This window comes from Carlito syrichta, unplaced genomic scaffold (assembly GCF_000164805.1).
Source record: "Carlito syrichta isolate Samal-C Ts95f unplaced genomic scaffold, Tarsius_syrichta-2.0.1 Scaffold289542, whole genome shotgun sequence".
Classification (NCBI taxonomy): Eukaryota; Metazoa; Chordata; class Mammalia; order Primates; family Tarsiidae; genus Carlito; species Carlito syrichta.
Genome location: NW_007233638.1, coordinates 155,824 through 170,743, shown reverse-complemented (window position 1 = coordinate 170,743; position 14,920 = coordinate 155,824). Strand labels below are relative to the sequence as shown.

Here is a 14,920-nt window from a genome sequence, read left to right as displayed (position 1 = left end):
GCAGGTAGCCCACTGTGAACTTTGGACTGGGCCACATTCCAAACATTCTGGGATGGGCCACTTTCATTTGTAAAGTAAATACTTAAGCTTCTATAGAATTGTTTAACTTGGCATAAATCAATCAGCTTAGGATGAAAAAGGTTTATAGAATATGTCAGTCACGGATTAGGTTATCCTTTGTTATAAGATTTTAAGATTATCATATGTAAAGGGTTTAAAGGCAATCATTGATTAAGTTTTCATGGATTAAGGTTTCTGGTGGGTGGGGGACGCCCCTCCCACATCTGACTTTGTGTATAAAAGACCCGTTATCTTTCCCAATAATACACATTGCTTCTGCACTAGACTGGAGTCCAGTCTCTTTCTTTCTCTCTTCTTCCCCCCAATCGCCAATGCCATCTCGTACCCTGAACCCGGCTGGAGCTGGTCTCCGGCAAGTAGGCAACTTACCTGCTCTAGATCTCTCAATGACAACACAATGCCTACCAATAAAGTGCAAACTCCTTAGCCTTTCACGTGTCTCAAGTCAGTACCCATCAGAGAGCCCTCACCATAGAGGAAGCTCTGAACGACTGTGGGCCAGGATGACTGCACCCACCTCTGACCTCAGTCATCCCAGTGCTTGCACAGTGGGAACAAGAACCTTTAGCCTATGGAGGAGAGGAGTGGATGGATAAGTATTTCAGTGTTTTGTCTCATGGAGGGACAATTCTGAGGAATACTCTACATAGTCTTTCCGAGGTCTCCAGTGGGTCTCCAATTCTTCCATTGCCCACAGCAGGAACCAGCCCACTGATCAACCCTTTCCTGACTTTCCTTTCCTCCCTAACTTTCCTGCCTGCTAACTGTACTTCACAAGATTGCCTGTCCAGTAAACTACATATACTCCAATCCTAAACCCCAACCAAGACAGCATGCCATGCAAAACTGTCTGTAATCTGGCCCCAGTCTTCTTTTCCAATCCTTTCCCCTAGTATTCCTAATTTGTATCTGATTCTAGACTAATTGCCATTCCCCACAGATTCACCAAATTTCTCTACCTCTTTGTGAACTTACTCATTCTGAATCCACTGCCTGGAACACCTAATGCCACCACCTCTGTGAGACCTTCACCAACTATTCAGGCAAAAGTGTCCTGTCCAGTTCCACACTCTGATAGTTCTTAGGTTCAACTCCCTACAAGGGCCTCATCACTTGCTGGCTTGGTTATAAATAATTCTATCTCAATTCCTGTAGTACAACAACTTTGTGAGGGCAAGGGCATCACATCTTGTACAATGTTAAATCTCACAAACTCCTTAACTCAGTACCCTCTATGTGAGAGTGCTAAATACATTGTTAATAATTGTTCCCACATGTAATGAACCTTTTATATTATTTCTTGGACTTTGCTTTCCAAAATAAGGATTATCAAAAGTCTTTCTATATGAGGGACTCAAAGCTTTAAATTCTGCAATGCCTTCTTTGGAGGGGTAATAGCATAACAAAACCCCGAGAAACCTCTGTATTCTTGTAGTTTTCCTTTTATTAAAAAAGCAAAAAACACAAAAATAACACAGGTGCTTCCTTTGCAGCAAGAGTACGCTAGATCTTTTTCCTTCTTTTTTTTCTTTCAGTGACTTCTCCAGCTTTAAGCTCTGTAGTAAGTGGCATGGATTATCCAAATGAGTTATAGTGCAACTCTGAATATTCCCATCAATTCTTCCACATTCTGGTGGACTAGACTTTCCTTTTAATAGTCTACCACAGGTCTGTTAATGCATTGAGTTTTATTAAATTATTTTCCTGCTCAAGGAAGAATTGTCATCTTTATGTTCTTGTCAAATCTTCCTGCTCCAAGTAGTGTTCCAACACTCAGTTTTTCTATTTTAATAATAGACACACTGATTTCCCTACATGATCTAGCTATTAAAAATGCATATAGTAAGCTCTCAAGAAGTTGGGTTCACTTCTATTTTTAGCATGATCCATAGGGATTGGTGCTGACCAACTCTTGAGTCACAAATGGCTTTTTATTTTTGAATGTTAATGATGGAAGCATTTGGTCTGAAGCTAGTCTGTCTAGCTTGCATTTTCCCTTTCTTAAAACATAGACCAAAAATATTAACAAAAATACTTTTTAAAAGTACTCATCCCTCACTCAACTCCCAATCCTAAGAGTGGGTTTCTTGGTACCCTATTAATCGTTTGCTGCATAACAATGCATCCAATGCAGATATTAAATATACCATGATGCAATTGGAGTTCATTTCTGTTTGCACCAGCAGTTCAGAACTATAAGTTATTTAATAACAACTCCTGAGGGGTCAGGGGAAGCTTGGTGCCTCTTTTCCACATACTTGCCTGAAATTCTCTGCAAATCCCAAGAAGGCAGCTTCCTACTTTTATAACTAATATAAAGTCAAATCAAGCTTATCCTGGGCTATTGCCAATCCCAAGGGAGGAAGTAGGTAGCCGCATTTAGGCATTAGGTCTAAGCTATAGTTTACTAAGTTCTGTTTAAAGTCTAAGACTAAGGTCTAAGCTCTGTTTGGTGGGGTTGGGTGGGGGGAGGCTATGGGACACCTGCCTACTCTCTGAAGTGCTAGGGAAGAAGCTTCTATCCTTCTTTCCAGCCCCTTTCATTTATTCAGTGGGAGATGGAGTCATATCACTAATGGGTGCCCTAAAAGTATGGTGAACTCTGTCTTGTCCCTCTGGCTTACTGCCTCAGATGTCACCTTAATACATGTAACTCCTGTTTCCAAAAGAAGCAGCTCATCTCTGAAGACTCTCTGAGGATGTAGGTACAGGGGCTTTCTGGAAGAACAGAAGTTGGCCTAGGCGTTTAATTACAGAGATTTCAAAAACACAATTCTTTCGGTTGTCCTAAAAACAATGCAAAATGGCACAGCAGGTAAAAGATATCCCAGGTTATCAGTTCTCAGAATGCCTAGTGAAGCACTTCTTGACATATCATTTAGATAGGTTAATTCCAGGCGACCATAGGGCACAATCTTCATAAAGTACCAGAAGATGGCTAGAACTTGGCATGCAGGCCAGATAACATCTTGGTAAAATACAATTGTCAATGCTACCTCTCGTGTACTGCCCTTCCAGAAGAAGACAAAGTCCAGAGTTCTAAGATCAGTGGGAAGGGAATGGGCAGTGCTCTTAGGAAATGGTTGTGCTGAGTCCTCAGAATCCAGGAGAAGGCAGAGCTTCATATTCTTACATATAAAGAACATTTGACTTCACCTCAGGGGAGAAGAGACTGAGGTGCCACCACATATTGCTATCTATATCTCTACGGAGGACTTTGGCCTCAGGAACCGTAGATTACTGCCTGATAGATCGATGCCTGGGCATGAGACCAAAGGCACAGTTATCTCTATGGTGGGAGGTGAGAATACCTCTTCTTCTTCTTACCTGAGAACACCTGCATAAACAGGGAGCTCACTGAGGATCTCTAGAGTAAGGGCGGCAAGTAGGCAGAACTGTACTTGAACCATGGGCAGGTGGGTAGTAGAGATTTGACGAGCATTCACACTGGTGAAATCCCCTAAGAGCTTGGACTCCTCCTCCTGAGAGACAGTTTCTGGAAATGCACCAAAGTAACCTGCCAGAAGATAGTACAACTGAGGCATCATTCCAGTGGGTGACACAGAGCTAGAACCCAGGTATGAGTCCTGTGTCACTGTAGGGTCTGCAAACAACAGAAAATAAACCTGAACTAACTTAGGCAAAACAAAGAGTGAGAGAGATGAAAAGAAAACCGAGAGATTGGAAGCAAAAAGAATCACAAGAAGAACTAAAGAACCAGGTTCAGGAAAGACAGGAGCCAGGAGATGGCTGAACTCTCAGAAGCCACTTTTGGGACTCTGCTTTGTGAATGATTCTTCTGCCTCTGCCTTTAGTCTTCCTTGTGTGGCTAGCCTGGGATTCTCAAGAGGGTCTGAAAGGCCCAGCCTGGGGCATGTGACAAGTGGAGGGGTGAGCTGATTGACAAGCATTCCAGGAGCACAGGGAACAGGAGGACTGAGAAGAGGGGAGTCTGTGTTGGACAAAACAAGCAAACTCCACCACAGGACAGTGGAATGACAATCAGGGATGTCAGAGTTTTGACTGGAAAGCAGAGTTCAACGTGTAGGGAGGCCCAGAAGCAATGATCACTCTGCAGAGCTCCCACAGCCCCAGCTGGGAGTGAGGATGGAGCCATGAGTGGAGCTGCTTGGACAGGTGGAGTGGCCATCAAGTCAGACAGATGGACCTTGAGAGGAGGAGCCCCTGTCCTCCTTGGTAGATTCTCAAAGCATATGGTGCTGATGTAAGGCGTCTGTACCCCAGATTCTTGGCAGAGAGTGCTTGTAACTTCAAACTTTCTACTGCTCATTTCTTATCAAAAGCTAGGTTGTAACTGAAATAGATTTATGAAGCACTTGATGACCATACTGTGCATCCATTTTATTCTTTGAAAGTTACACCTATATTATGTCAGACCATAAGAGAGAGTTACAGACCTGGGAGGTTTTTCCTTTTTATTTTTTTTTGCACTTTATTTTCTGGCACTTTTCCAATGTTATTGATTGTACTTATGCATTTGTATTATGCCACCAGCCTGCATGTATGCTATTATGAGGAACAACCTCATTCCCTTGGGGATGGTGGCAAGGGCTTTGCTCACTAGGCCAGGTAGCATGTCCTTTTAGTTGACCCAAGGAAATTTTCTTTCAAGTCTTAGTATCAATGAATGTCATAATACTTCTATGCAAATGGTTTATTTTGTCTTAGTTATATGTCATTATATAATTTTAATGATATTTTAAAAACCTTTTAGATCAGATAATTGCTACTATGTTAACTATTTTGAAGTCAAAAAAGACATTAAAAGCTGTCCAAGCAATTAGGAAACTAGAAAACCATAGTCTAAAAAATCTTACAGCAATATTTTTTTTAAAACCCCACAAAACTATACACCAATTTCAATTGTGAATTTAAGTTAAAAAATCCTAATAAAATCCCAGAAAATTGAACTTGGCACTAAAAAAAGAGAGTAAACATGGTCTCATAGTTTTTTTCCAGGATGAAAGCACACTCTAGTATTAGGGAATGCATTAATAATTTATAAGGTCTTATAAGAAAATCTCATGGTTGTGTCTCAATATATGTGGAAATGTTAATCCTTAAAATTTCACATCCACTTCTGACTCTTAAGAAATCTGGGTATGGGGAAATACACTCTTAATAAGATAATATTTATGTCAAACTGACAGCCATATTATCCTTTTTGAGCAAACACTGAGTGAATTCTCATTAAAATCAGAAATAAAATAAAGAGGCTTATGAGGGGGACCCCAAAATGAAATGTATTTATGAAAAAATTGTGTATTTTAAATGTTTGAATTTAGTCACCTGCAAAGTATCCATTTGGTGCAATGTACCTATTGAGATGCTTTTCCACTGCTCAAATTGACAGTTTTTGAACTTGTCAATTTTGACGTCTTTTAGTGCTTCTGCCATTTTTTGTTTCAACTCTTCCACACTGGCAAAACATTTTCCCTTGAAGACTTATTTTTTTTTTGAGTTGGAGTCTCACTCTGTCACCCAGGCTGGAGTGCAGTGGCATGCTCATGGCCACCCCAGCGTCCACCTGCTGGGCTCTGGTGATCGTTCCTCCTCAGCCTTCCAAGTAGTTGGCACAGTGCTACCACGCCTGGCTAAATTTTTTGATTTATTGTACAGATGGGGTCTCGCCAAGTTTCCCAGGCTGTTCTTGAACCTGTGGGCTCAAACAATCCCCTTACCTCGGCCTCCCAAAGTACTGGGATTACAGGCTTGAGCCACCAGGACTTTAATTTTTAATTTAAGGAAATAAACAACAACAACAATAACAACAACAACAAACTCGATTGGGGTGAAGTTAGATGAATAGGGAGGGTGGGGCATAGGAGTTATGCTATTTTTGGTCAAAAACTGCTGAACACTCAGTGCAGTGTGAGCAGATGCACTCGTAAATCACCTATTATGAAATGGATAAATGCGCTGAAAGAATCTTAATAAAAAATCACTGAAACTGAATACAGCCTCTTACAGCAATACTAGCTGGTATACTGATGTCAGTGGGTTCCTAGAACACTCACCTAACAAGGGAAACCTGTAGTACAAGGAGCCCGCCCTACAAAAGATAATTCCTATTTGTTTTGAGTAGCCCTGGCCAATGGAATAAAAATAAGAACCAAGTATTTGAGACATAAGAATAGGAAAAGAGTTGAACAAACTCCCACTATATGTTGCTATTAGAATACATGTATTAACATCAAGAGAAAGACAATTAAGTAAAATGGCTGAATATAAATAAATACAAAAAATCAATAATGACTCTACATATTGGAAATAACCCATTTGTGGGTATAATAGAAAAGATACTATTTATAAAAACAAACAAACAAACAAACAAAAAACACCTAGTCTAAACAGCAATAAAATTTGTGAGAACACATGAATAAAGTCAAAAATTTTACTAAAAGATTTAAGAGAAATGTTGAATACATGGAGATAGTGTTTTCTTGAATGGAAAATCTGAATATTGACAAGATGTTTGTTCTTCAAAAGCTAATTTATAAATTTAACAAAATACAAAATCCTAAAGGAATTTTAGGGTCTATTGTCAAAATAATTGTAAGTGTACCCAGACAAGTGAAATAGTTAAGAATTTATTAGGCATTTTTGGCAAAAGAAAAATACTAAGCACCATCTCTCCAAACATAAAAGTGCAATAATTAATTCAGTTTGGTACTGGAATAAAATGGTTTGTAAAAGCCAAGAAATATAACTCAAGACCAAAACAGAATCTAGCATATAAGGATTTTAAAGTGATAAAACAGTCAAATAAGAAACGACTAATTGGTTGGTTGGTTGAGGGGAAAAAACGAGTTTAGATCTTAATTTCATGAACTTTACCAAAATAAATTTCAGATTAAGAGTTTATTATGAAATCATTAAGGCAGTTAAATATCAGATACAATTAAAATTAATATTTGTCAAAACTCTTGATCAATGAGAAACTTCTATACTTAAAAGCAGTGAAAGAAATCACAAATAATAGTAATTTATTGACTGCTTCCAAAGATACCGTGAAAAATTTCATGAAAGAAAAAGAAACCTTTAAAAAAGATTTTTTTTTACTTAAAAATTTTTTAAAAGACAAATCAGAAAGGAAATTGGAAAATGTTTGTATAAAATATGAAAGAAATTGTCAGGGTTGATAGTCATTATATACAAAACACAAATTACAAAGGAAAAAAAGGGCCTCAGTAGGTAAGTGACAAAGAGAATAGACACCACTAGGGAGAAATATGAATGATGAACAAATATTCAGCCTGACTCAGTGACTCAGCCTGTAATCCCAGCTTTGGGAGGCAGAGACGAGTGGATTGCCTGAGCCCATGGGTTCGAGAACAGCCCGGGCAATTTGGCAAGACCTCATCTTAACAACAAAAAAAAATTAGCCAGATATGGTAGCGGCTACTTGGAAGGCTTAGGCAGAAGGATTGCTGGAGCCTAGCAAGTCAACGCTGGGGTGGCTGTGAGTGTGCCACTGCTTTCCAGCCTGGGTGATGGAATGAGACTCCAACTCAAAAACAAAAACAAAAACAAAAAACAACCCCCCAAAACAACAAAAAAAATCCCCAGATATTTGATTTCACTAATACTCAATAAAAAACAATTTAAAGTGACACTATATTTTTGACCAAAAAATTTTAAAGTGAAAATTGTGTATTAATTTATTTAAGTCACTTCTATTGTCTTTGAGGACTTAAAGCAGTTAAAATTCAATAAATAAGATATTATTTTTAAGATAAGAAAACTAAGCCAAAATAAGGTCAAACAGTAAGCCCTGGAAAATAACCTACAGCCTGACTTCTGAAATCCCTGGTGGCCAACGGTAAATGAAACACACACAATTGTAACACTTTATTTGACTAGGGAGATCAAATTTTTTTTTTTTTGAGTTGGAGTCTCACTCTGTTGCCCAGACTGGACTGCAGTGGCCACTCCTGGCCACCGCAGCCTCGACCTGCTGGGCTCCGGCGATCCTTCTGCTCAGCCTTCCTAGTAGCTGGAACTACAGGTGCGCGATACCACGCCCGGCTAATTTTTTTTTTATTTATTGTAGAGATGAGGTCTCACCAAGTTGCCCAGGCGGGTCTCAAACCGGTGAGCTCAGGCAATCCACTCACCTCAGCCTCCCAAAGGCGTGAGATTACAGGCTGAGCCACCGAGCCCGGCTGAGAGATCAATTTTTACTAGGGGCACAATTTTTTTTGGCAGTGAAATCTGAGAGTAATTTCTCTTCTATATTTTTTAAGTGCCCATTCGGTGACAGAGCAGAGCATGTCTCCGATAACACCCGTACAAAGAGAGTTGGATGTGTTTCTTTCTCACAGCACCTCTTAATGTGAACCTCAGTTCAGTTACTTGGTAAAACAGGGAGGAAAGAGAGGAGGCGCAGAATACTGGTTATAGAATGTCAGGAAATTTCCTTTCTGACAGACTCTTGAGGGTGGTCTAAACTGGTGTTGCTATTTGAGGGGTGAAGAGGAAACTTTGCAGTACATGCCAAGACCTCTAAAATCATTCATACTGTTTGGTACAATAATCCCCAATTCAGAATTTATCTTAAGGTGGAGCCCTAAACACAGGAAACACAAAGCTGTTCAAAGTAGTGATATTTATAGCAGCACAAAACTGGAAACATCCCAAATACCTAATAAGAGAAGACTGACTTTGCATATTATGGTTTAGCTGCATGATAAAACATCAAGTAATCATTCAAATGATACCAACAGACAGTTTCTAATAACACAGCAAAATCATTAAGCGAAAAATGTATTGTATAAAATTGTATGTGTAGGTATGATTTCAACTACATACACTATATCTAATAAAAACATGAATGAAATGCTCAAAATGTTAACATTATTTTATATTTTTCTATACTATTCATAAAAAATGAGGTGTGTTTATAATCAGAAAGAATAAATTTTAAAGTTCATAGTAGGCGGTGGGTTTACTAACAGATGTCATCATTGTGCTTATTGTGAACTTGATACTATCAGTTCCCATATGGAGGAAGCTAGGATAAATGTTTTTTCATAAATCTTTGACTTTTAAGATTTCTAGTTTGCTGTCTTCTAACAGACGTTTAGTCTTTTGGCCTGGAGGTGTTGATGAAAGACATTTAAAAATAAATATTTTTACTTGAAAAAAGTACATTCTATTTCATATTTTTAATGATAGGTTGCTGTTGGGCAGTATATTCCACAAAATATTTCATCAGGCAAAGTATAATATTATATTTTAAAAACAACAAACGTCCCTCTTTGTTGAAGCTACATACACTGAAGATCCAGATTAGTATGTTGTTCTTACTTGAAATCTTATTTTTATAATATAAGCAATAATTCTGGGGAAACAAAACATTCAGAGATGTTTTTTCCAGTAAAGTTAATATTTCCATTTTACATTTAAAAGTATAATATTAATGAACCTACTAACAATATCAAACCAACTTTTCACATATCAAAGGCAGTAATAAATTACAAGGTTTGTTTTTCTTTTTAAGTTTCTTTCAGATCTGGTACTTAGGAAAAAAAGGGGAAAATAGCTTTTCATGTTGTATCTTTGACTATTCATAAGTACAATATTCATAGAATTTAGTTGTGTTTAATCTTAAAATCACTTTAACAATAGAAAAAATATTAAAAGTTAATAAAGCATTTTTATGTTCTCAAAACAGTGATTTTTAAAAGAGGAAAGGTTAGAGAAAGGTTGATAACCATATAGCCATCTCACTCCAGCTCCTGCCAAGATATAAACTGAATTTCTACTATGAGGGGTTGTAAATGCAGTTGTGAAAGGCTACAACAGAGTGTCTGCTTTCCCACATTCTTTTTTTCTGGTTCAAAGCCTTTCACAAAAGTGTCCTTAGATTGGCCAAACCTAGGACACATACCTATGAGTTTGTTGCAAGGAAAGCTGAGGAGTTCTTAGCTTCTCATTAGGGAAGGTGGCACACAAAAGGTAGGAAATGTCACAGAATGTGGGACAATAGAGCAAGACAAACATGCTCTCTATGAGAGTAAACAATTCATCAGCTTTAGGAAAGTCCAGTGGGGGGAACAATCACTTCTGGCAGCATAGAGGTGATCATGATTACTTGTTATAAACACGTGAATAATTTTATCTTCCAGTGTCAAGCAGGTTTTTTTAATAGACCAAGTAGGGGTTCACAGAATTAAACCAAGTGTGAAGGGAGTGCTTACCATCTCAGGAGGCAGGGCAACATGGTGGATAAATGGGATGACACTCCATATTTCTCCATAACATGTGAATCTGAATGCCTGCTTTGTGGTCAGAAATGCCAGGGTAATTCAAAAGAGACATTGCTTTGTTCTCTGTACTGCTGTAAGAGCTTATGTGAGTTTAATTAAAAACAACCTCAATGACTTGGCTGCCTGCCACGATAAGAAATGTAATATTACTTTTGTTACTTTCATCTTCAAGTTGACCTGAGCCTATGACATGATCCTCAATAAAGAGCCTTTTCTCCTCAGAATTGTTTGCCAAGTCATCAGAGTAGATAGCTATAAAGCAATAATAGAAATTGAACAGGAAAATTACATAGTTTTTTTTCAGATGTAAGCAAACCCTGATATCCAAGTTCATGTAACCATCTATTTTAGTCTGTTTGTGCAGTTATAACAGACTGGGTAATTCATAAAGAGGAGAAATGTATTTCTCACAGTTCTGGGGGCTGTAAGTCTAACATCAAGGTGCTGGCAGGTTTGTTGTCTGGAAAGAAATTTGGTCTCTGCTTCCAAGACGGCACCTTGAATTCTGTGTCTTCCTGAGAAGAGGAATGCTGTGTACTATCATAGAAGGTAGAAAGGCAAAAGAGAAACTCCCTCCATCAAGCTCTTTGATAAAGGCACCTGATCTCATTATCTATGGTTTCACCCTCGTGATTTAATCACCTCCTGAAGGCCACACCTATTAATGTGTTACATTGGCAATTAAGTTCAACACGGATTTTGGAGAGGACACAAACATTCAAACCACAGCACCAGCTATCAGACTCTTTCTCATTTGAGCTTTCCCATATACTAAAAATTGCATTAGATTTATAAAAGACATCCGGTTTTTATTAGATAAAGACAGTAGCAGGTTTTAGAAATGTTGAAGGGGTCGCAAAACTACTGGACACAGGGACAAAATAGCTTCAGAGACATTTGAATTAGTTTAGTTAAACATGTCTTCCTGGTCTAGTATACCAACAGATTTTTTTTTTAAAGTCAAAATATGCACAAGTACCTGCAAAGTTATTGTGTCTGTATTTGCATTCGGCATGGATGTCATTATGGTTTTCGTTTTTTTTTTTAATGAACAAAACAGGTTTATTTAGATTTGGGACTCTGGATATTTCTGTCTCTACTACCTGACCGTCTCCTGCCATGACTTCTGGACCTAGACGAACTCTGGCTCCGGCTGCGACTCCGGCTGCGGCGCTTCCGCGGCTCTGACCGCAGCAGCCCCGGGCCCGGCTGCGATCCCGTTTTCTTCCACTACCTTGTGAACTGTGCCTCTCATGACTCTTGGACGTGTGTCTGTGAGACTTCTTCCCTCTGTGACTACTCCTTTTCCTCTCCGATTCCCCATTTCTCTTGCAGGCGTGGTCTGCACTGGGGCTCCTTCTCCTCCTCGGCCGGCCGTAGGACTCGTCATGGTGACCCATCCTGTCTCTCCTCTCCGAGTTCTCACCAAAGGAGCCAGTCCGATCTGGAGACAGGTACGGGTCTCTACTAGCTTCCCAAAATTCGTTGTTGGGATTTCGGAACACATGAAGAAAGCTGCAGTGTTTTCCTCTTGGACACTGCTGCATTTCAAATAAACCACAAATCGCCACTTTCCGCCGGGTCACCGGGCAGAATTCGCACCGAAGCTGTCGTCCTGCATAGCATCGTCCATGAAATAGAGAAAGGGCTGTTCGGCCTTCTTCTTCCGGCTGGTACTGAGCATGCACATTACCCCGCAGGTGAGGTTCCGAGTTACAGCTGACCTTGAACTGAATCACTTTCCCCACGTTCTTGAACTCAGGGAGCACATCTTCATAGAAATCTAGGAACTGCTGGTAGGTCTCCTCCTCACTGTACTCCAGGCTCGCCTTAGGGTCATAGTCATCCGTCCTGCACTGCTCCATTCCAAATGTTGTAAACATGCTTTTAATAACAAGGGAGAGACTCGATGTTGGAAGTTATGTTTATGTGAACATCTGTCTCCAAATTGCAAGCTCCTGTTTTACTGCAGAATGGACAATTCGCTCGATCTTTCTCCATTACTCTCAACCCTGTAGGTGGTTCTGGGTTTTGCCACGTGGTACCAGTTTCCAACTCATTTTCAGCCTGATCCAGCATCTTCTGCACAGCTTCCTCTCTTCTCTTGTAGTTTCTGCTCTTTCTCTTTTCTCTGCTGTTCCTCCCATTCTTCCTTGAACTTTCTCCCTTGTTCTTCCTGCCATTTTCTAGCTGCCTCTTCCCTTTCCTTCCTTATCCTGAATTCTTCTTGTGCCTTCTGCTCCCTTAGTAACGTTCCTCGTGTAATTTTTGCCTCTCTCTCCAACAGCTTCTCTTCTTCTCGTTGCTGTTCTTCAATAAATGCAACTCCTCCTCCTCCTCCTCCTCCTCATTCTGTGAGAGTTCTGAGTTTCTCAATCGAGCAAGTTCCTGCCGACGTTTCTTTCGCTTCTCCTTCAGGGCGGCCCTGTACTTTCTGTGGCTCGTTTTCACTGGAAACATTTCCTTCTCGGGTGCCGCCATCTTGCCAGCGACCGTCATTATGTTGCTCTGTGCTCTCTTTTTGCAGTTATCTGGATGTCCCTTTACTTCCGAGTGGCCATTTTAGAAAGTTTCAAGTGACTGAACACAAAAGTGTAAAGTTTAGGGGGCAGGTTTCTATTCCTCTCTGTATATTATATAATTCTGTCTGTGGTAGGGTTTTGATATATATGAGTTGATAAAGGTAATAATGTTGGATTCTCTATCTCCAAAATAAGAGTACGAGGAAGAGAAGGTCTGGTTTGAATCCACACATTAGATATAACCCATGCTCAGAATACAATTTGGGGTAAGGGGAGGGCAGAATTTTTTTCCTTGACTATCTCTGAATCAAACAAGATTCCTTGCTGGAATAAAGATGACAAATTCAGGCTTTTAGATGTTATTGGAAAGTGATATGGGGAAATGATTTTGGTTATTTAATTTTGGTAATTAAAATAATTTTTAAAAACTTACATAACCCAATGTTTTATTGTCTATCATGAGTCAAAATATTTGTGATTTCATATAGAACTTTGGAAATGATTTAATACAAGCATACTTCATTTCAATACACTTAGCTTTATTGCAGTCTGCAGATTTTTTTTGTCTATTTGGTTGGTTTTCAAATTGAAGTTTATTGGTGCCATTTTATCCAACAGCATGTGCTAATTTCATGTCTCTGTGTCATCTTTTAATAATTCCCTTAGATTTCAAACTCCTCCATTTTTATTATATCTGTTACGGTGATCTGTGATCAATGATCTTTGACATTACTATTTTAATTATTTTGGGGCACCACAAACAGTACCCATATAAGACAGTGAAATTAATTGATAAATATTGTGTGTGTTCTGACTGCTCCACCAACTAGCTATTCCCTCTCTCCTCAGGGCTCCCTATTCCCTGAGACACAACAATCGATTTTAGGTTAATAAATAAACCTACAATGGCTTCTAAGTATTCAAGTGAAAGGAAGAGTCACACATCTCTCATGTTAAGTCAAAAGCTATAGAAATGATTAAGCTTTAGTGAAGAAGGAAACTGGAATAGGCCAAAAGCCAGACCCCTTTGTGCCAAACAGTTAGCCAAGTTGTGAATGCAGAAGAAGAGTTCTTGAAGGTGAACCCATGAATGATAAGACAAAAGAGACTTCTTGCCGATAAGAAGATAATTTGAGTGGTCTGGATAGATGATCAAACCAGCTATAACATTCCCTTAAGCCAAAGTTTAATCCAGAGCAAGGCCCCATTCTCTTCAATTCTAGGAAGGTTGAGACAAGTGGGGAAGCTTCGGGGAAAAAGTTGGAAGCTAACAGGAATTGGGTCACAAGGCTTAAAGACAGAAGGCATCTCCTTAAAGTGAAAGTATATCGTGAAGCAGCAAGTGCTAGAAGCTACAGCAAATTATCCAGATGATCTAGCTAAGATCATTGATGAAGGTTGATACACTAAACAACAGGTTTTCAATGTAGACAAAACAGGCTTCTATTGGAAGAAGATGCCATCTATGACTTTCATAGCTAGAGAGGAAAAGTCAATGCCTGGTTTCAATGCTTCAAGGGAAGGCTGATTCTTATTAGGGGCTATTTTAACTGATAACTTCAAGTCAAAATCAATGCTCCTTTACCATTCCAAAAATTCTAGAGTCCTTAAGAATTATGCTAAATCTGCTCTCCCTGTACTCTATAAAGGGAAAAACAAAGCATGGGTGACAACATCTGCTTGCAGCATGGTTCACTGAATATTTTAAGTTCCCTGTTGAAGACTACTGCTCAGAAAAGAAGTCTCCTTTCAAAATATCACTGCTCATTGGCAATGTACATTGTCACCCAAGACCTATACTGGAGATATACAAGGTGATTAATGTTTTTTATGTCTGCTAACACAATATCTATGCTGAGCCCATGGATCAAGGAGTAATTTCTACTTTCAAGTCTTACTATTTAAGTGATACATTTTGTAAGCTGCCATAGATAGTGACTCCTCTGATTAATCTGGGCAAAGTCAATTGAAAACTTCTCGAAAGAATTTACCATTCCAGATACCAATTAAGACATTTGTGATTCA

General features: G+C 39.1%; 1 pseudogene; it reads right to left on the bottom strand.

Moving 5' to 3' along the window:
• Positions 1 to 11,408: 11,408 nt before the first annotated feature.
• Positions 11,409 to 12,863, bottom strand: LOC103256462 (annotated as a pseudogene).
• Between the last annotated feature and the right edge of the window lie 2,057 nt (positions 12,864 to 14,920).